This window comes from Pelobates fuscus, chromosome 1 (assembly GCF_036172605.1).
Source record: "Pelobates fuscus isolate aPelFus1 chromosome 1, aPelFus1.pri, whole genome shotgun sequence".
Taxonomy (NCBI): Eukaryota; Metazoa; Chordata; class Amphibia; order Anura; family Pelobatidae; genus Pelobates; species Pelobates fuscus.
In genome coordinates, this window is record NC_086317.1 from 91,417,004 (window position 1) to 91,438,227 (window position 21,224).

Consider the following 21,224-nt stretch of genomic DNA (forward strand, 5'->3'; position numbering starts at 1 on the left):
TAGTCCGGCCATTCTAAGGTCCGGTATACGTATCTGGCTACTGTTTGTACTCTGCGTGTTGGATCCCTGTCCCGATCCTGACAATGTGGTTTAGACCCAAATCAACCCTTGAGAAAAGTGTGCCCTATAGAATGAAACAGAAAAATGGGTGCCCAATCTCATGGTTCAGAATGGGACATAATTGGAAGAAATTCTTTAAAATAAAACTTGCTGAAAGAAATGTTTACTAATATGAATATTGAAGATTGGAAACTACCGTATATACTCGAGTATAAGCCGACCCGAATATAAGCCGAGGCCCCTAATTTTACCCCAAAAAACTGGGAAAACGTATTGACTCGAGTATAAGACTAGGGTGGGAAATGCAGCAGCTACTGGTAAATTTCTAAATAAAATTAGATCCTAAAAAAATTATATTAATTGAATATTTATTTCCAGTGTGTGTATATAATGAATGCAGTGTGTGTGTATGAATGCAGCGTGTGTGTATGAATGCAGCGTGTGTGTATGAATGCAGCGTGTGTGTATGAGTGCAGCGTGTGTATGAGTGCAGTGTGTGTGTGTATGAGTGCAGTGTGTGTGTGTATGAGTGCAGTGTGTGTGTGTGTATGAGTGCAGTGTGTGTGTGTGTATGAGTGCAGTGTGTGTGTATGAGTGCAGTGTGTATGTATGAGTGCAGTGTGTGTGTATGAGTGCAGTGTGTGTGTATGAGTGCAGTGTGTGTGTATGAGTGCAGTGTGTGTGTATGAATGCAGTGTGTGTGTGTGTGTGTATGAGTGCAGTGTGTGTGTGTGTGTGTATGAGTGCAGTGTGTGTATGAATGATATGTGTATGAATGCAGTGTGTGTGTGTGTGTGTGTGTATGAGTGCTGTGTGTATGAATGCAGTGTGTGTGTATGAATGCAGTGTGTATGAGTGCGTGTGTGTGTGTGTGTGTGTGTTGCAGAGCCTTGGGGGGGCAATTTTATTTATTTTTTTACATTATTTTAATATTTTTTTTCATTTTTTTTTTATTTACTTATTTTTTTTAATTATTTTCATATTTTGTTATTTATTATTTGTAATGTTATTTATTTTTTTATTATTATTTTATTATTAATTTATTTTTGTTTCGTCCCCCCTCCCTGCTTGCTAGCTGGCCAGGGAGAGGGGCTCCTTCCCTGGTGGTCCAGTGGGATTGGTAGTTAAGTGGGGGGGGGGAAGAGGGGGGCTGTGAGAGATGTTACTTAACTCTCCTGCAGCTCCTGTCGGCTCTCTCCTCCTCCGCGCCGTCCGGTCAGCTCCCTCTGTCAGCTCACACTGTAAGTCTCGCGAGAGCCGCGGCTCTCGCGAGATTTACACTGGGAGCTGACCGAGGTGCTGAACGGACGGCGCGGAGGAGGAGAGAGCTGACAGGAGCTGCAGGAAAGGTAAGTAACATCTCTGCAGCCCCCAGTCTGTATTATGGCAATGAAAATTGCCATAATACAGACTATTGACTCGAGTATAAGCCGAGTTGGGGTTTTTCAGCACAAAAAATGTGCTGAAAAACTCGGCTTATACTCGAGTATATACGGTATATATTTATTTAATACCCGGTACAAAATTTACCATGAAGGCAATGGTATTTTGACATGAATCAAATGACTTAAATGGATACTCTATGCACCAATAAAAACTTTAGCTTAATGACGCAGTTAAGTTGTGCAAATCATACCCCCTCAGTCTCACTCTCAGTTCTCTGGTATTTAGTAGTTAAATCACTTTGTAGGGGGCGGGGCCTGGTGTTTAACCCCTTAAGGACCAAACTTCTGGAATAAAAGGGAATCATGACATGTCACACATGTCATGTGTCCTTAAGGGGTTAACATGGCCAGGCTTGTTTTCTAGGAGCTCTAGCTCTTGACTCCTTGAAGGCAGCTTAATAGCCTCCAAACAACGCAAACTTGTCCTATTGTAGCTGCACACCGCCACCATACATGCCAGTACCGATATATGATCAGATGATTGCAGCCTGACACTAACCCACGTCAATTTGGCTTTGCGGCCGATCCTCCAACCCAGAGTGCAAAAACTCTTGGAAGCCTGCTCGTAGCCTCATCACCCCCACCCCCCTTGACCGGTAGGGGATATCAGCAATTACAACTGACAGATTCAGCGAAGAGGACCCTTACCGCATGTGCCCCAAGATTGCTGCCGCAGGGAAGCTTGCAATACTGCCATCCCATGCACTTGGAGCCTCTCTCAAGCATTCGCCCGATTCTGGCACGCATTTTACCAGCAGACAGTGAAGCCTACTGTGACTGCTGTGGCCCTAGACTAGCACTCTGAACAGCTACGACAAGCAAAGGCTGGCTATGAGGAGCCTAGCTGGGGCACCGGCAGAGCAACAGTGAAGGAAGGCGCAAGCTGATGGCCCAGTTCCAAAACTGGTCTTTGCAGCCCAGAACCGGCGGTCAGTAGAGCAGGAAATGAGGAGGCATCCTCAGGGTACTATACCATACAAGCGACAGTTCATCTGTATGCGAGCCCACCTGGGCCGAACACCACTAGGGGCTTGGCCCCAAAGCATCGCCCACACCAGCAGATGCACGCCCGAAACAAGATTGGTTCCTTCTGCTGTCCCCCTACCGGTAGGAATCTAGACTCAGTAAGCTGCCAAGTCTGTGGCTTAGAGATTCCGGTCTACATGGTAACCCAGGGCAAGAGGGATGCTACACATCAATTCAGTGCTATGACTACCTGTGGATACCCTCCAGCACAGCACCATCACTTTCCAGACAAGGGAGTTGGTTGAAGGATAAACCTGTGTGGTTGAGAGGCATATCACCTAACAGAGCATGTCCCTGCATCTCCAGCACACAAGTTTACTTATAGCCCATAGTTTGGGCTTGTTTATTTGTTCTAGTTTATTACAGATCTGCAATTCTCTTGACTCTTGTCCCTCTCACACACGTGCTATTAAGACAGGGTGGTTTGCTCTCAGTGGTAACTTCTCTATTGCTATATCAAAACGGCTTACACTGATACCGGAGAAACTGACGGAAGCCAAGCACAGAGAGATGGACACAGGTTTCTTCAGGAAGGAAGAGATTCTTTATTGGATCACCGATCGAGACTCAGAGGGACTAGCGTCACCAAAATACAGCAAGTTCTGAGCCCCGGACAATAGTGCAGGCTCCTTATATAGGCATATAACTCCTCCCATATTAAGCTCCACCCGCACATCTCTTAACCAATCAACACAAATAAGAATTAACTTCCTGTTTGACCGCATGGCCTGTCCAGCACAATGGAGGAGGGGAATACTATATCCTGTATTCTTGCACATGCTCCGTACACTACTGATCGTATCTTGCCTCGTGCAACCAACTGATCGATACGTCAGCATATGCACGTACACATGCCACGTGGTAATCTCGGCCTACTAAATTTATTTTTACCGAGATTCCACCACATTCCCCCCTTTGATGCCTCTTGATATTTTACAATTACTTGAGGCATCACTTAACCTTGGTTTGCATACACCGCAAGTTACCTTGAACCAGACCAGACTTATCTTATGATGTGAATCTTCAACACTCATCTTCCTGCATTGGTTCTCCTTGATCTAGAGCCTTATACTTATAAATCGCCATTATCTGTGCAGCAGCCTTCCTCTCTGCTATACTTCCTATCAGGCTTTGCACAGACCTAACTACTAAGGGTATAAGACACGGTAGGAGTAGACACAACAGTAAAATCAGTAGGACTCCACCTACCACTGCCTTAAGCCCTCCAAACCATTCATACCAGCTACCAAACCAACTACTTGGATTGTACCCTTTCCATACCTGAGTAGGCACATGCGCTAGTTTAACCATATGGCTAGTAAGCTCAGCTATTGCTTGCCCTTCGTCATCTATTTGAAGACAGCAATTGCTTAGGTTAAACTTCCCACATACACCTCCCTCTACTGCCAAAAGGTAATCCAAGGCTAATCTATTTTGGTAGACTGCTGTCCTCATCCTGGTGTTATGCTTCGCTAGAAGATTGAGCGCCTGTGATGTCTCATTAGTGATAATCTCAACCACCGCCTGTAATCTTATAATACGGTTGAGCATATAAATAGGGGTTCTGTAACCAAAGGTACCATCCTCAGCCCACGTGGCTGGCCCATAATAATCTATGATATGCTGGGGAGGCCATTCATTATCTTCCCAGGTACCTATCTCTAGGGGTCCCCTTTTCTTCCTATGATTCACATCATACACTTTAACACCTAAAGTCTCACCTGTTTCAATAGGTAACAAGAAGAAGGATGGTTTGAGCATACCCAACACACATGCCCCTTCCCAGTCCTGTGGCAGCTCCGAATAGGCCTTCTTACCACAGATCCAGTACAAATTTGCTGGGGCTCTCCAGGTAGATGTGATGGATAGATCAAACCACACGTCCTTTAAATTGGCGTATCTAGCAAACGGGTTTAATGGTTCTGAGACATTTGAAGCCGACCACCAAGTTGTATTCTTTGTATCATCATCATAAGCTTTTTGCCCTAGACAAGTTAATTCTCCTACAGAAGTATTATACATTATTCCTTTCCTTGCTATGCAAACATAACCTATGATGGAGGTCTTTAATCTCCACTCAGATTTACCTCTAACACTCATATGATAATCGGCTTGTGTAGATATTAATTGGTCAACTGCCTCAGAACCGGACATTACCTCCTTTGCTTCCCAAGGCCATTGGTCTCCCATGTTAGTACCTCCACACACATAGCAGTTGGTAACATTAAGACTACCGGCAATACTTTCAGCTAGGTCAATGAACAGGTTTTTAGCGTTATGGGGGATCTTATTATCTATACTCATCTCTTCATAAAAGGAATGGTATACTTGATGAGTCTGGGAGGATACCGTATCAGTCTCTATTCCTATAAACAATAATGTCCCAGGATCTAAACCCATCCCGTATATCTGAAACCCAAATAAATTTCCATACTTATCTAAGAACTTGTCGGGGTTATTAATGAGTATATGGACTGGGTTGCATTCCATAGACTTACAATAAGGGCTAGTCGGCAACTTAGTCACTATCATGTCTTTGTCTACTGTCTGTCCCCAAGTCGCCCACCCCACACAAGACCAATATGGACAAAAGTTATAGTCTTTATTTGGGCATCTAGGACTCACATATTTATTTTTACTACTGGGACAAATGTATTTATCGTTAGACCCATACGTCCTCTCCCATCTAAGATCCCCACATACATTCCACGGCTTTCTACCACTCGATATCGCTTTACACGCATCAAATAGCAGAACACCCGAAGAATGTACGGATTCTAACACCGTCTTATTAATTAGGGTCCCCTGAGGATCTCCATTCCTGAGAGTCAACCAAATTGTACGAGGTTGATACTCTGGACTGAAGCACTTAGGTTCTCCTACTCCTAAATGGCACACACTATAGTCTATATTTAAGTATCTACATCTCGATACATCTCCTTTACACTCGTATTGTGAATGCCAAATTAGGGTTTGGGAAATATGGTTACCTGTTCTCGTAGTCTTAATGCATACCTCACAGCTAGGAGTGTCGGTACCTCTACCTTCCTGAATATAAAAACACATATAAATAAACACAATCAAAAGCACATCTTTCGCCGTCATCCTCAGTCTTCGTCCGTGCGATGGAACCTCAGCTTCCAGGATGTGAGGGCTGCAGGGAATGGAGTTCTGCTCGTCTTCACAGGTGTCCCTTCGAGACTTTCCTGGCTTATACACTATGTGATGGTAAGCGGACAGGCTTTATTATGGCCTTCTCACTCACACCTGTAACAATAAAATTTGTAATCCACAATAATTCCTCGTTACTCCGACTGAGTAGTGCGTTTCAACCGGATCTTGCAGGGATTCTCTGGATCTGCTGTAACTTGCCAAGAATCGACTGCTGCTGGTTTAACCCTGGAGTGATGTATCCACGGAGTCACTTCTGCTACTTTTATCGCTGTAGGGGTAGACAAAAGAACAACATAAGGACCTCTCCACTTGGGCCCTAACGGTACATTATTCCACTCTTTAATCCACACTTGGTCTCCTGGATGATAACTATGAACAGGGGGATATATATTCACAGGTAATCTATCTTGTACCCATTTCTGTACCTCCTCCATAGTCTTTCCCAACTCTACAACCTGCTGCCGGGTAATTCCTTCTCCCAACTGACTCAAATCCCCCCTTAAGTTACCAAGTACGGGAGGTGGTCGCCCATACATAATTTCAAAAGGAGAGAGGCCCATCCTTCTGGTAGGGGTACTGCGGATTCGCAATAGAGCTATAGGTAAGAGAACGTTCCACTTAAGTTGGGTTTCCTGACACATTTTAGCCAACTGGTTCTTAATAGTTCTATTCATTCTCTCTACCTTACCAGAACTCTGGGGTCTATATGCAGTATGAAGCCTCCACTTTATACCAAGCATATGAGTCAGTTGTTGTAGGCACTGGTGAACAAAAGCTGGACCATTGTCCGATCCTATAGAACAGGGTAGTCCATATCGGGGTATTATTTCTCGTAGCAGGAATCTCACAACTTCTCCTGCTTTCTCTGTACGAGTAGGACATGCTTCTACCCAGCCTGAATAGGTGCACACAATTACCAGCAGGTAACGATGTCCACCCGATTTAGGCATCACTGTAAAGTCTATTTGTAGATCGGACATGGGGAGTCCCCCCATAAACTGGACTCCTGGTGGCTTTACTGGTCCTTGTCTTGCATTATTCTTAGCACACGTTACACATCTGCGTACAATGGCCTGAGTCAAGTTGGACAATCTTGGTATGTAGAAATGCTTTCTAAGAGATTCTTCAGTACTGTCTCTCCCAGAATGTGTCCCGTTGTGATAATTTTGGACAATTTCTACCGCTAGCGATGCTGGTATAACTATTCTTCCATCTTCTAGCTGATACCACTTGTTCTCCAAATACTTTCCCGGTTCAGTCTTTAACCACTCCTCTTCTTGAGCTGTATAAACTGGAGTCCATTGAGACAGTGGAGTTGGTATAAGAGCAGCTATGTGCCCCACATACTCCTGTCTTCCTGATTCAGCAGCACGCTTAGCTGCACTATCTGCCATCCGATTTCCCTTGGTTACATCACCATCTCCTCTCAGATGCGCTCGACAATGTATGATACCGACTTCTTTCGGCTCCCACACTGCTTCCAATAGTTGTAGGATTTCAGCTGCGTACTTGATTTCTTTGCCTTCTGAATTCAGTAGTCCTCTTTCTTTATACAAAGCTCCGTGGGCATGAGTGGTTAAAAACGCATACTTAGAGTCCGTATAGATATTTACTCTTAAACCTTCAGCCAATTGTAACGCTCGTGTTAGTGCTATTAATTCTGCCTTTTGTGCTGATGTTCCTTTTGCCAGTGGCCGAGCTTCTATCACCTTGTCTATTGTTGTTACTGCATATCCTGCATAGCGGATCCCTTCTTTCACATAACTACTGCCGTCGGTGTAATATTGAACATCGGGGTTCTGGATGGGAAAATCACGAAGATCTGGTCTACTTGAAAATACTTCATCCATTACTTCCAAACAATCATGTTGACTTTCAGTAGGTTGTGGCAAAAGGGTAGCTGGATTTAAGGTGTTTACAGTCTCTAAATGCACTCTTGGGTTTTCACACAACATTGCTTGATACTTGGTCATACGGCTATTACTAAACCAATGATTTCCTTTGTAATCCAACAACGTCTGTACTGCATGTGGGACTCGTACATAAAGTTCTTGACCCAGAGTGAGTTTATCGGCTTCAGCTACTAGCAGGGCGGCTGCAGCTACTGCTCTTAGACAAGGTGGAAGTCCGCTGGCCACTGCATCCAGTTGCTTAGACATGTAGGCAACAGGTCTTTGCCATGATCCCAAGTACTGTGTCAATACTCCCACAGCCATTCTTCTTTGCTCATGTACGTATAAGTAGAATGGTCGTGTGTGATCAGGTAGACCTAATGCTGGGGCACTCATCAAAGCCTTCTTCACATCTTCAAATGCCGTTTGCTGTTCTTGGGTCCATAAGAAGGGGTCATGCTCTGTACCTTTGATGGCTGCGTACAGAGGTTTTGCCAGTATCGCATAGCTGGGAATCCATATCCTACAGAAGCCTGCTGCCCCCAAGAATTCTCGCACTTGTCTTCTATTCTTGGGTATTGGTATTTGGCAGACAGCTTCTTTTCTCTCTGGCCCCATAATCCTTTGACCTTCAGAGATATGGAATCCCAGATACTTGACAGTTGGCAAACACAACTGAGCCTTCTTTCTAGACACCTTGTATCCTGCCTTCCAGAGAATGTGCAGTAGATCGTGCGTTGCTTGCTGACAGATTTCTTTTGTAACTGCTGCTATCAACAAGTCATCTACATATTGTAACAAGACACACTCTCCTGGGATGGACTCGAAATCCAGTAAATCTTGACTTAGGGCTGAACCAAATAGGGTAGGTGAATTTTTAAACCCTTGGGGCAGTCTTGTCCAAGTCATTTGGCGTTTTGAGCCCGTTACAGCATTCTCCCATTGGAAAGCGAAAATACATTGACTTTCTGCGGTAATTCGGAGGCAAAAGAAGGCATCTTTGAGATCTAAGACTGTGAAGTAAGTAGCCCCGCCCGGAATTAAAGCAAGCAGGTTATATGGATTGGGTACAACTGGATGTATACTAACAACCGCATCATTGACTGCTCTTAAGTCCTGCACAGGTCGATACTCATCTGTACCGGGCTTTTGAACAGGCAGCAATGGGGTGTTCCAGGGGGAAGTACAGAATTTTAGGATACCATACCGTATGAACTTATCCAGATAAGATTGGATGTTCTTCTTAGCCTTCTGTGGGATGTGGTATTGTCTTAGGCTCACTGGATAAACCCCAAGTTTCAGTTCAATTTTTATAGGTGGAATATTGCGGGCCAGTCCTGGTGGGTTGTTCTCTGCCCAAACTCCTGGTATGTTAAATAATGTCTCATCACTCCTAGGGTTTTGGCTAGTCAACACTGTATAAAGTCGCCACTCTTCTTCCTTTGGTACGGATAAAGTCATAATACCTGAGGGTCCATTAAACTTTAAGGATGTTGTTCCATTTGGTAGGAACGTAATCTGCGCTTGTAATTTTGATAGCATATCACGTCCCAGCAATTGGACTGGACATTCAGGCATATAAAGGAATTGGTGTTTTACTACGTGGCCTCCCAATGTACAGAGTCGACTTTTAAGAACCGGTCTTTCAGCACTTCTTCCAGTTGCTCCTATCACAGTAATAGTCCTTCCAGATGGAGGAGCAACCAGATTAGTCACCACTGAATGTTCAGCACCAGTGTCGATCATGAACGCACTCCTTTTCCCCCCTATTGATACATCGACCATAGGCTCCGCTCGACCAAGGGGGATGGAGCCCGGTCGGTATCAATAGTCCTCCATGACCGTGTCAGCCAATCCTACGAAGTCCCTACCTTCTCTATCGCGGGACCTTTGCGCTGCTGGAATATACCTGTCTTCCCTAACACTTCCTCTGTTCCCATTACTCCCTCTATAACCATTACTCCCTCCGGGGCCTCCTCTACCTCTCGCTCTGCCTCTAAAGTTTCCGTAACCTGACCTAGGTCTGTCTCTCTCAGACTGTTCTCTTCGCGGACACTCATTTCTCCAATGCCCTTCTTCCCTACAGTAAGCGCACTGATTTTTACTTAGAGGTTCCTCATTCCATCTACTATCGCCTCTATCTGGGCCCCGTCTATCTACGCCTGCGATCGCTACCGCTAGCATATCAGCCTTTTTACGCATTTTGCGCTCTTCCTCTTTCTTATTTTCTGTATCCCTGTTCATATAAACCTTATTAGCTACCTCCATTAGTTGGGTGATGGACATACCTGCAAACCCTTCTAACTTTTGTAGCTTGCGCTTAATATCTCCGTATGCTTGGCTGACAAAGGCGGAGTTAACCATTCGGGAATTGTCTGCGTCTTCCGGATTAAAGGGGGTGTACAAGCGGTACGCCTCCAATAATCGGTCATAAAAGACACTGGGTGCTTCATCGCTTTTCTGGATCACCTCAACTGTCTTCGACATGTTAATGGCTTTCTTTCCTCCTGCTTTCATGCCAGCAATTATAGCGTCTCTATAGGCTCTGAGTTGAACCATATCAGCACCATTTACGTTCCAATCGGGATCAGTATTGGGATAATGTGTTGCGGCCCATGCTGCTGGATTAGCTTGGTTCAAAGCACGGGCTCTATCTTCTAATGCTTTAATGGCTGCTTGATTTATTCTTGTCCTTTCCTCATTGTTAAATAAAGTCATTAGTAACTGCTGGCAATCAGCCCATGTCGGATTATGCGTCTGTACTATTGAGGTGAACAGATCAGTCATGGCTTGTGGTTTCTCAGTATACGAGGAATTATGGGTCTTCCAGTTTAAAAGGTCGGTAGTGGTAAATGGGACATATACGAAGACTGGGTCAGCGTGTGCCATTTGACCTGCGGCATCGATATAAGCTGACCCGGGATTTAGGCGAAGAGGCATCTGATAATGCTTTAATTGTTGGGCACCAGTCAACTGTCGGGTTTGGATGGGGCTACGTAGAGAGGCGTCAGTCATGGGTTCCGGTCGGGGAGAGATAGGGTATGGGGATGTGGGAGGTTGGTTTTGGGAAAAGGTTGTAAATAAAACACTTCGGGTCGAGCTAGATGAAGCTTGACCGGAAGTCTGAAGTGGCGCCAAATCAGGATATTCGTTTCTAATGGGGGTGGGTTCTGGTTCCGGAAGGGGAGATTTAGTACGAGGGGGGGTGGATCCTGTACTGGAGGAGGAAGCGGAAGTGGATGAGGGTAATGAGGGGAGGGGTGCAGGGCTTCCTGCGTTTGCGTCACTTCTTCTTAACGGAAAGTAAGGGGGCGGCAAAGGGATCTCGGACTCAGGGGGCGTGTCCAAAATGGGCCTAACACCGGTCCTAGTGGACGAACAAGTCCTAGCTACCATGAGGCGACACTGCTCCTCGTGGCATGTCTGGAGCCATTTTGGCGAGTCATTTACGGCCTGTCTCCAACAGTCAATATAAGGAAACTGGCCGTAAAGTTCAGGCCTACCCGATACAGCCACGTGTAAGCGCTGTACCAGAGTTGGATCCAAACTGCCACGTGGCGGCCATGCCGCAACCAAAGTAGGCCACTCCCTAGTACACAAAGTGACCAAACGTACAGGAGACATCTTAACCCCAAAATCACAAACCTTGAATCCCTTTTTAAAATTCTTAACCATACATCCTAAGGGATCCGGAATCGTTGACTGCGACGCACCCATTTTTAACAATGGAACGTCATCGACAACGATTACTATACACGCGTACTATTCAACAGTCACACCCGTTTCCTCTGGCAACAGCACCACGTGGTACGGTTACCAAGTGAAACGTACACAATAACAATAAACACTCAGGGAATTCCCGTACACACACAGCTGTTACACCAGTCACTATATAATCAATATTATGCCCTTTGGCGTAACTATACAGTCACCCACGCTATAATTCTCTATATACGAATTACCCGTCTATAACACACCCCAGTAACATCGTCTTTTACAAATAGCGGTTACAGTACGGTTAGCATAGGTCAAAGCACAAGTTAAGGTCACAATACAATTATTAGTGGTTATGGTGTTAAACATGCAATGGACGACAATGATTAGTACTTATTATACAATGTCAGTAAATATACAGGGTTATGGTACCGTGCACTATAATACAGCAACACACTATTAACACTCTCGCTAGACGGCTGAGCTCGCGCTATCTAACAAGATATACACTTTACTAAAACAATCGTTAACACATTTACAATTCCCAACTAAACTATTGGCCAGTACCTTGAATGGACTACCTAAAAACAATCTACATACGTTTTGGTTAGCCACACTGCCCAATCACCACATATATAGCGAGCTAGAGAACCGAATTTACACAGACGCCTCTTAGTCACACTATACAACGAGCTAGAGGACCGAATTTACACAGACGCCTCTTAGTCGTACTATCAAAAGTCTAGTGGGTTCCAAATTTACACGCCTTCCCACTTAGCCCAGATAGGATGAGAACTAGCGAACCGAATTTACACAGACGCCGCTTAGTCTCCCGGTCCCTCCGACCTAGCGAACAAAATATACACCCTAGAACGCTAGTCTAGACAAGACACCGGTGTCCGGCTAGGGCTATTTTACACCAGAGCGCCCCGCCTGACTAACAGAATCAAACGGTCTGACTAAAGAGCGTTCGATCGAGCGGTGCGCCTTCGCTCCTTCCCTCCGACAGAGGGGGCAGATACACAGATTCAAAACCCCTTTGGGCCTACCGCACAATCGGTATACCCCTAGTGGGTCCTGCCGTCTAAAACAGCAGTTGTCTTACCTCCTCGTTCCTGAACCTGAGTTCACACTCATCGACGGGGACACCCCAGCACTTCTCACGTAGAGGCCGATGATCTCCTGGACAACGGCCGAGTGGCGCCGAGACGAAGGGAGGTCCACGCAGAAGTTCAGGGGTGCAGCCGTAGAGAACGTGGGCAAAGATAGACCGTCTCACGCCTCTGCCTCTCAGCTACCGTTGAACGATGAGCTTCCCGGCCAATGCACCAAATGATACCGGAGAAACTGACGGAAGCCAAGCACAGAGAGATGGACACAGGTTTCTTCAGGAAGGAAGAGATTCTTTATTGGATCACCGATCGGGACTCAGAGGGACTAGCGTCACCAAAATACAGCAAGTTCTGAGCCCCGGACAATAGTGCAGGCTCCTTATATAGGCATATAACTCCTCCCATATTAAGCTCCACCCGCACATTCTCTTAACCAATCAACACAAATAAGAATTAACTTCCTGTTTGACCGCATGGCCTGTCCAGCACAATGGAGGAGGGGAATACTATATCCTGTATTCTTGCACATGCTCCGTACACTACTGATCGTATCTTGCCTCGTGCAACCAACTGATCGATACGTCAGCATATGCACGTACACATGCCACGTGGTAATCTCGGCCTACTAAATTTATTTTTACCGAGATTCCACCACAACACTACTTTTCATTATGTTTTTGCTTTTAATATTAAGCATGCCTAGTTGTTTTCATTTCCTTGCAAGTGCCATGTCTGTCTCGCCTGAATTTCCCCTATTCTTAAGTTCAGCCTGTCATGTTATATTTGCCTTGCAGACAAAATGCTTGATATAAACCAAACCTAGGTTCCCCTAAATCTGAAAGCCTGAGAGGATTAGACATGTCATACCTTGTTTCTATGTTTACACAGTCTCATTCCCGTTCAGCATGTGACAAGTTTGCTAAGACTTAGTTTCCCTTAAGTACTAAAAAAGTGTCGTGCCCGCTTGTTGCCGCAAGACATAATATTTTAGCCAGCATCTCTGTATCGTATGATACTTGTAATGTTATGTACTCTGATCAGCTTGTATCCACTGTTGTGGCGATACAAAAACCATTGTTAATTTCGTGCACGACTAAAATAAAGAATTAAAAAAATAAATCACTTTGTAAATGTGGACCTAGCACCACCTCACCTGGCTATGATTTGCACAGCCGCCATAAAAAAACAAACAGGGTTTACCTGTACAGCACAGTGTGTTTACTTTAGAAGTTATTATCTCCTGCTCTGGTAATTGAACTTTAATCACACGCAGGAGCAGGAGTGTTGCTAGGGGCAAAAAAAAAAGTGGGGCTTCAGCCCAAAGTTAATTTAACTCCTCCTACATTTTACCTTAAAATTTCTTTCAGAGAGCGGCTCTTGTGTTCCCTCCCACTCCTAATCCCATCTGTTATTTTTTTTAATCACTGTCCTCACTCCTGCTCCCTTTCCCCCCTCCCCTTGCGGGCTCCGCGCTGAACCCTTCAAGTTATCCAATCAAAGGCTTCTCTGTGAGCAGCCTTTGTTTGGACCTCGGTGCGGCTCCCGTGATCTCAGATGGGAGTGTGTTGAGCAGCGCCGTGGAGCTTTGCCCAGCACTGGAGTGAGGTAAGTAAAATTTATTTTTAAAAATTCACTTTGAGCGTTTATTTTAGAGGGAACATATAGAATAATGCCAATACGACATTGGAGAAAATAAAAATAAAAAAGTGAAGCAATAAAAAAAAAATAAGTTCCACGTTACTGAAGGGTTAGAAGGGCACTACGGGCACAATAATTACTAACGTACAAAATGAATACAGTCAAGGTAGCTTGTATAAAAGTATTTTTAGAGAAACTCTGCAGCTGAGTTACATTCAATAATAAAAATATATAAATAATAAATGCATATTTTAGTGTGTTATTCCAATAATGCTTTGAACAAATTCAATACATCTTAGAGAATTCATTTAAGCCAATATCTCTAAAGCAATTACTTTGATTAAAAATAAATAAAAACAATATGTCAGGTGTACTAACTGTTTTAATATATAAAACTAATTGGGATAAGAGCTATATAGGTGACAGATCCAATTTGATGACACTAAAATAAGATATTGCTTTGGGGCATTTAATAAGACGTGTGAACAAGAAAGATTCTTTTATTTTAGAAAAGTTCAATGGTCTAACTCTTTGTTATCTTTGATGGTTGCATACTTTTTTTTACTTAATTGTTGAATACTTTTCATTGTTGAATATATATTTTTTTTTATCAACATGCATTTACTGAAAAATGCCTTTTCAAAGAGACATGCTAGAATTACAAAGTAACACATATTTAGTGATGCTTTCACAGAGGACGGCTGGCTGGTAGACTCGCGTAATGGAACTGTTGTAGGATCTCGCATGATTACGTATATTATGGCAATTTACAAAACTGTACATGTTCCTACGAGGAGATCCGTATTGAAATACATAGTGAAATATGCCAAAACGAGAGAAAACTGAGTGGATAAAATTCACAGCTATAAAATAATCATTTTTCTGATCTCGTTAGACAGAGACATAATAAAATGAGATTTTGGCACCAGAAAGCTATTGAATGTATTTCGTGTTGGGAATTAAGTGCTATGATGTAATGTTTTGAACCACTTTGTGTCTGAAGGATTTAGAGAAAATGTAAACCTCACAAACCTCACTAGCGTACTGAAGTATTTGCATATTTTAAGAATTCTTTTGATTTGATGCCAAATAAACAAAGCATTGAACTCAATGAATGAGGAGGAAGGGCTAAATGCAGGGAAGTGAAAGCCAGACAGCCAACTTCCCATAGATCTGTGCTATTTCGAGTTTAAGCATTTAATATAAGGACTTTTATTGGCATTTTCTCTCCAGTTTTTTTGTCTTTTTTCTTTTAAACTATGAATCAGAAAGAGGAATAGACATGGCTTAAAATAAATTAATAATAATTGTAAATCAGTTCAGAAAAAATGGAAATTCACTTTCAATACAAACAAATTAGTCAATAAATATTAAAGGTATGCAAAATAAATAACAGTTCAGGCACTCTGGGATAACAAAAAATAGCAGCTTTATTATTAAGACAGCAACGTTTCGACCCTACTGGGTCTTTATCACGGTAGGGTCAAAATGCTGCTGTTTTTGCCCTAATAAAGCTGATATACTTGTTATCCTGCAGTGCCTGAACTGTTATTTATTCTGTATATCTTGAAAGGGAGGCCTGGCCAGCCCTGGTTTCAGAGCACCTGGGTTACTTGGTGAGTGTGGTATCCAGTACGTCTCTACTAATAAACATTAAAGGAATATCCTAATGATAAAAATATATTTATTTTAAACCTTAGAGTGTTTTTCATTAAAAAAAATAAAAAAATGTTTAATTTAATTTAGATTGTTAAAATTAAAATGTTTTTTAAAAAGTAAAGCAATGAAACTTACCACTGTTCCAGCGCTGGGACAGTGCTGCAGCCACTTCCCCTCTGATGAAGTCACCAATTATCCTCACTAATACACAAATATGTCCCTTCTGGGCCACTACACTCTGCCATAGACCTACGTCTAACCTCTGTTCGTACTCCTACCTCTAATGCTCGCCTTAAAGACTTCCCTAGGGCTGCACTATTCCTATGGAACGCCCTTCCCCTCTCTGTTAGACTCTCACCCAGTCTCCACTCCTTCAAAAAAAATCTTTGAAAAATTACTCCTCTCCCCCCCCCCCCCGTGTCCGTTAGTGGTCTATCTCCCCCTCCGCCCCCCAGTGTCCCTTAGTGGTCTCTCCCTCTCTCCCTCCCCCCCCACCAGTGTCCCTTAGTGCCATCTCCCACCCCTTACCTGTTGTGCTTCCTAACTCTGTGTAGCATGGCTGGGCGGCACGGACCGCCCACGCTACACAGAGTGACTGGCAGGAGGGGGCAACAAAATGGGCATCAAAAAGGTCTAGGTCTATACACCAAAACCACTTCACTAAGAAGACATTTTTTGGGTTATCGTGGCACTTTGTATTGTATATATTGTATCAAAAATCAACATATATTGTGAGTTTGACCCACCAACATCAGATACAAATAGAATAAAGTTGCAGTATACCACAACGTGTTGTTACACAGGTAATGCAATTAGAATGAGGTAGGAAATGCATACAAATTTAAATTTGAGGGAACATTAACAAGAACAGAGAGTCACTGGTGCTAGAGCTGTTCCAGACTAAAACATGTCATTGTAAGCCAGCAGGTGGATTGCTAAGGTCCCCCATCTCTTCATAAACCTGCTCTGTCTAAACCCTACAAGCAAACCTGAAATAATTTTGTAAGTCATTGAAAGTATGTCCAGTGGACATCAAAGGACAGTCCTATCTGTTTTTTTTAAACTAACTCCTATTCCTCTAGTCAAGGCCAGATGTTCATAAAGATAAAATGCAAGGGTCTCCAGGGCACTGACTCGTAAATATTCCCAGATAGGGCCATAAGTGATATTTCATATGTATTCTGATTTAAATGTTTAAGGAGTGACTTGCGGATCATAATTTTAATTTAAAATTTATATGCTATCAAATTATCTGAAATATATTGTCACATTCATTTTACTGAGATGTAAACTCTCTTCTCAGGGAATTAAAGGGACACCCAGACCCCTAAACACATACTGAATTGATTTATGTGTAAATTGTGTGTCCTATTTTTAAAATTTTTACAAAATAAGTGCAGAGTTCAATAGCAATTGACACTTTTCTAAAGAATTATTTTTACACTCCCAGCTGTCAATCAGACAACAGGTCTGTTACAGGTGGAGCACCTGCCTTGCAAAGACTTCTCATTGAACCTCATTGAGAAGTTTGTGATTGGACAGCCACATAAAATCTGGATGGGGTTAGAATGGGAGAGCTTGCAAAGGCTGCAGACAAGAGGTCAGCAGGTTTTACATGCTGTATTTAGATATACTGTCAATGAAAACATGCATAATTTGATGCATGCGTGTTTTCATTGGGCTTATATCTACAACATTTTTTTTTTTATATTTGAGAAGTGGAGTGTCCCTTTAACAGCCTGAATAAGAGTATTTTCGGTTGTTCTGTTTATTTTTTATTAGCATGTTACTAGAGGAGCGTGAATGGTGGGATGATACACACTACATAACTGTTCTAATTGGAATCCTTTCTCTGGTATTTACTCAATCTTTGCTTAACACACTGATTATGCCTACTGTTATAAATGTTAAAGGGTTAATCCAAGCGCCATGCCAACGTCAGTGATTGAAGTCTGTATGTGCACCATTACAGTTTGAAATGCGGTACATACACAGCAATCTGTAATGATGGCAGCGTCATTAACCGAGCTAATGTTAATTCTGTGCATACTGGGTGTCTGTCATCTGCATGTTGGTGAAAGGGGAGTAATGGCAGCACATCCCTACCTTTGTGCCACCCAAGTCCTCCTCTTAGCTCATCCTGTGAAGTGGAGTGACATAACTAGAGGCTGAATGGGCTTCAGGGAGAACTCGGCCTCTGCATGGGATCTAAAGTAATTTCATCCTTTTACTTTTTTTTATTTATTTTTTTATGCTGGTCGCTGGGGGGCGGCGGCGTCATGCAAGCAAGGCACTGTTATTGGTTGGAGTAACTTTTTAATCAAATTCAAAAAGCTTTTATCATACGCACTAAACGAGTCCATTGCTACCACAGCAATTCATCCAATTATATGCGTTACATAGTTAGATTCCATGTAGCCATACGATTATTACTACCTGTAGGAGGGCCCCCTGTAAATAAACATTGCACACGTGAAAAATTACTTGCATTCAAAGTAGAATCGATACAGGGTTATAGGAAAAATATATCGCATTTATTATTAGAAGAAATACATAACAAAATAAAAGAAAAGATGGCAGGTAATAAATTATAGTGCCACACAACTTAATACATGCCCGTCTATATGCATTTCATGTCTGAATGACACTTTCTCAAATGCATATTGTTTTGCATGAACAGATAAAGCAAACATATCTGACATTATACAGTGTCATGATGCCTGGTTTATTTGTAGAAATACACTCTTGGCTCCATGCACAAAAAACAATACTAGGTCAAAGTGGAGCAGTTAGCTCACTGTGTATTGATCTTTTGCATAGTGTCATTTATATTGATCTATAGATTACACACATTAGTCTGTTCGTGTTTAACAGATTATTGTAGTGGGATTTGCTAACGATTTGACTTCTTACTTGGGGTCCACAGACCGGAAACTCTCTGCCTGAGCTAAGCCTTGCGGTGCAGAGCTTAGCTCATTGGCTTAGCAGGGGTTCTCAACCCAGTCCTCAAGTAGACCCTACTGTGTCTACTGTGTTTTTTTCTTTTAGGGGGGGGGGGCACTTTACACACAACAGGGTAATCCCTAAATCCTGGACTGGTAGGGGGTCCTTGAGGACTGGGTTGAGAACCCCTGGCTTAGAGTGGGCTTCTTGTTCTAAAAATAGGAATAGGAGAGGCAGAGATCATCAGAGACTACTTACACGGCAGGGGTGCCTGGGCATTCCTGGCACCAAAACCACTGCATTGTACTGTAGTGGTTATGTTTTTTGGAGCGTTCCTTTAAGAAGATTTTTCTTTGGGATTATTTATATTTGCAAATATGTCAGGTAAATTTGAAAACCATGTACAACCTGTCGGTTCATAAGATACCATCTTTTCTTTGTAGAACAGGAAATAAACCTTTTAAATATAAAGTTGTCAACCAGCCATTCTCTAGATGACATGTGTTTCACTGCTTGCATTCTGCAATGAGGAGGCACATCTGTGCACTGTCTTTTCCTGGCTAGATAGTACTTAGGAAATGTTTGTATTTTGCAGTATACTTCTTTTAATAAGGTTCCTAAAGTGGCACTCTGGTCCACTAAAGCACTTTAGCTTGTTCAAATGCTTTATGTGTGATGGGTGAGTCCTCATTTTTATCATTTTGCAATTTCTTTTTTTTTTTTTAAATCTTTTTATTTGTTCACCGTACAGCAACAAGTGTCTTAGGCTCGCAGGCCAGTAAGAAAGAACATCTGGTACAATATATTTTAGAACTGGTAACGAACAAGTTATCATGACATAACAGTGTATAAAGTGTTGCATAAGACTGTACAGCATTTTTTTTTTTTTTTTTTTTTTTTTTTCTGTTTGTTTTCATTTTTCGTTTGTTGTTGTGTTTTAGGTTTTTGAAAAGGAGTAGGATATCATATAAATTAGCAAGGTAACAGTAATTATAGGGCTCATAGGCTTCAAATAAACATTCGTGGTTACATAGTATGTCTGTATCTTATATCTTTCAGTTTATAATTCAACATTTTTTTTTTTTTTTTTTTTTTCCCCCAACAGATTGTGCTTGTTAATACCTTCGATATGTGTAAGATGCAGTGTCCTTTTATATGAGTGTATAGTGTGTGTATGTCAAGGTTGTAGCGTGTGTAAGTAAACAAAAATAGTGCTTTCCCACAGGTGGGGTATTTCATCTCACATCTGAGTACCTTTTTGCCCCTCCGAGTAGAGTGTACATGATGAAGTCTATGTGAGGTGTCTTTATTTGTAGGTAGTGAGGAAGATCAGATTGTTGGTAGGCGATATGATAGGTGGGTTGTGGTGGTGTTCATGTCAGCGTCCCCCTCCGGATCCCCGCGATGCGGCCCCCACGGCAAGCGACCCCATCGTCCCAGTGAGGGAAGGCCTTGTTCGCTCGGGCTACTCATCCCCAGCGCCAGATTGGGTGTGTGGGAGACCATGCCCGAGATCTAATGTTGAGGGTACTATTCTCGTGGGTATTCCCTCGGTATAAGGGTGTTTGAGTATCCGGCATTGTGAACGTGCTGTGTTATGTTATAATGTTCAACCTCATTTCCCCCTCCCTCATGTTAGGCTGTGTTTTATTTAGTGGCCTCTGGCTTTGTAAATGAACCATGGTTGCCATAGCTCCGCGTGCCTAGTCTCTCGGCCCGCCAGGGATGCCTGCAGTGCCTCCGCCAGTTGTATGTCTCCGACCCTATGGCGCCACTCCTCCACCGTGGGGACTTCCACACGTTTCCAGTACAGAGGTATAAGGGCCTTGGCTGCGTTCAATAAGTGTCTGAGTATGGACTTCTTATATCTAGATATGGACTGAGAGGTGATATGGAGGAGAGCCAGTTCTTTAGACCACTCTGTATCATCCCCTAGGACCACTTTAATTTCTGTCCTAATTTGTTCCCAGTATGGTATAATGGTATTACAATCCCACCACAGGTGAACCACCGTCCCCCTTTCCTCCTGGCATCTCCAGCATGTTGGGGACACCTCCGGGAATATTCTGTGTAAGGCGACTGGCGTTCTGTACCACATGGAGATCAGTTTATAATTGACCTCCTGGTAGTGGGAACTGGAGGAGCTTTTGTGTTGCCACAAGAGTGCTTTGTCCCACTGCGATGTTGATATGGTTTCTCCCAGTTGGTCTTCCCATCGTCTCTTGAAGGTGTGGTTATTTGCGGTGGTACTGACTATTAAGTGCTGGTAGAGCTGTGAGACTGCTTTGTCGAGTTGCGCTCCACGATGGCATATATCCTCGAACCAGGTGAGTTCTCTATGTAGCTGTTCTTTGAGTGGAAGCGATTCATAATAATGTGTTAGCTGCATATGTCGGAGGGATGCCATTGGTGTAAGAGGTCTATCCGCCAACAGTGCGCGCAGGGGCTGTAACGTTCCTTCTTTAAGCACAGTGTATATCGGGATGTAGTCCCTTGCTTCCAGGAATATCCAAGCCCGGGCCGGGACACCTCCCCCTATACCCGCGTTAGGTGTAATGGGG

At 43.2% G+C, this 21,224-nt stretch overlaps 1 protein-coding gene across 4 annotated transcripts in view; it reads left to right on the forward strand.

Annotated features, from left to right (window-relative positions):
• Positions 1–21,224, forward strand: part of SPECC1 (sperm antigen with calponin homology and coiled-coil domains 1) — a 454,997-nt gene that overhangs the window by 319,002 nt on the left and 114,771 nt on the right. The gene's annotated exons all lie outside the window — the stretch shown is intronic.